Source organism: Pipistrellus kuhlii, unplaced genomic scaffold (genome assembly GCF_014108245.1).
Source record: "Pipistrellus kuhlii isolate mPipKuh1 unplaced genomic scaffold, mPipKuh1.p scaffold_m20_p_16, whole genome shotgun sequence".
NCBI classification, from domain to species: Eukaryota; Metazoa; Chordata; class Mammalia; order Chiroptera; family Vespertilionidae; genus Pipistrellus; species Pipistrellus kuhlii.
In genome coordinates, this window is record NW_023425471.1 from 22,429,776 (window position 1) to 22,431,598 (window position 1,823).

The 1,823-nt window shown below is 34.2% G+C and overlaps 1 long non-coding RNA gene across 1 annotated transcript; it reads right to left on the minus strand.

Moving 5' to 3' along the window:
• Positions 1-228: 228 nt before the first annotated feature.
• Positions 229-1,112, minus strand: LOC118720115. Its single transcript, XR_004988369.2, has 2 exons — positions 715-1,112; positions 229-330 (listed from the first exon to the last, which is right to left on the minus strand). It is a non-coding gene; the product is annotated as an uncharacterized LOC118720115 (long non-coding RNA).
• Positions 1,113-1,823: the final 711 nt, after the last annotated feature.

Below are 1,823 nucleotides of genomic sequence, written 5' to 3' on the forward strand. Positions count from 1 at the left end.
CAGGAGTGGTGAGAGTGGGAATCCCTGTCTTGTTCCTGTTCTTACTGGAAATGATTTTAGTTTATGCCCACTGACTATGATGTTGGCTGTAGCTTTGTCATATAAAGTTTTTATTATGTTGAGGCATATTCCCTCTATTCCCATGTTGTGAGGGTTTTTATCAAGAAAGGGTGTTGGATTTTGTCCAATGCTTTTTCTGCATCAGTTGATATGATTATGTGAGATTTGTCTCTCAGTTTGTTTATGTGATGTATCACATTTATTGATTTGTGGATATTGTACCATCCTTGCATTCCTAAAACAAATCTAACTTAGTCGTGGTGTATGATCCTTCTAATGCAGTGGTTCTCAACCTTCCTAATGCTATAACCCTTTAATACAGTTCCTTATGCTGTGGTGACCCCCAACCATAAAACTACTTTCATTGCTACTTCATAACTGTAATTTTGCTACTGTTATGAATTGTAATGTAAATATCTGTGTTTTCCAATGGTCTTAGGAGATCCCTGTGAAAGGGGTTGCGACCCACAGGTTGAGAACCGCTGTCAGGGGTTGCCTGAGACCATTGGAAAACACAGATATTTATATTACAATTCATAAAAGTAGCAAAATTACAGTTAGGAAGTAGCAACAAAAATAATTTTATGGTTGGGGTTCACCACAACATGAGGAACTGTATTAAAGGGTTGCAGCATTAGGAAGGTTGAGAACCACTGTTCTAATGTAATGCTGGATCTGATTTGCTAGAATATTGTTTAGGATTTTAGCATCTATGTTCATTAGGGATATTTATCTGTAATTCTCTTTCTTTGTAGTGTTTTTATCTGATTTTGTGATTAGGGTAATGCTGGCTTCATACAAAGAGTTTCGAAGTGTGCCTTTCTCTTGAATGTTTTTGGAATAGTCTGAGGAATATAGCTTTTAGTTGTTCTTTGAATGTTTGGGAAAAGACACCCTGTAAAGCCATTTGGTCCAGGGCTTTTGATTGCAGGAAGTTTTTTTATTACAGCTTCAATTTTCTCCATAGTTATCATCATATACAGGGTTTTTTTTATTCTTCCTCATTGAGTTTTGGAAAGTCATATTTTTCTAGGAATATGTCCATTTCTTCTAGGTTGCCTAGTTTGTTGGAATAGAGTTGTTTTTTCTTTCAAAGAACCAGCTCTTGATTTCACTGATTGTTTTTGTCTCTATGTCATTTATTTCTGCTTTGATCTTTATTATTTCTTTCCTACTGCTCCCTCTGGGCTTCCCTTATTGCTCTCTTTCCAATTCTTTAAGTTGTAGAGTTAGATAATTTATTACCAATTTTTCTTGATTTTTGAGGTAGGCCATATACTATGAATTTCACTCTCAGGACTGCTTTCATTGTATCCCATAGATTTGGGGTTGTTGTGTTTTCATTGTTATTTGTTTCCAGGATGTTTTTTTTTATTTCTTCTTTGATCTCTTTGGTAACCCAATAATTGTTCAATAGCATGCTATTTATCTTCTATGTGTTTGAATTTTTTATTCTTTTTATTTTAGTTGGTTTCTAATATTATGCTTTTGTGATCTGAAAAGACGCTTGATATTATTTCAATCTTCTTGAATTTTAAGAGACTTTTCCTGTGACCCAATATGTGGTCTATCTTTGAAAATGTTCCATGTACACTTGAGAAGAATGTATATTCTATAGATTTGGGGTGAAATGTTCTGAAGAAGTTAATTAAGTCTATCTGATATAGTGAGTTGTTTAGGATTGCTGTTTCTTTGTTGATTTTTCTGTCTAGATGATTTATTCAGTGATGTCAGTGGGGTATTAAAGTTCCCTACTTTGATTG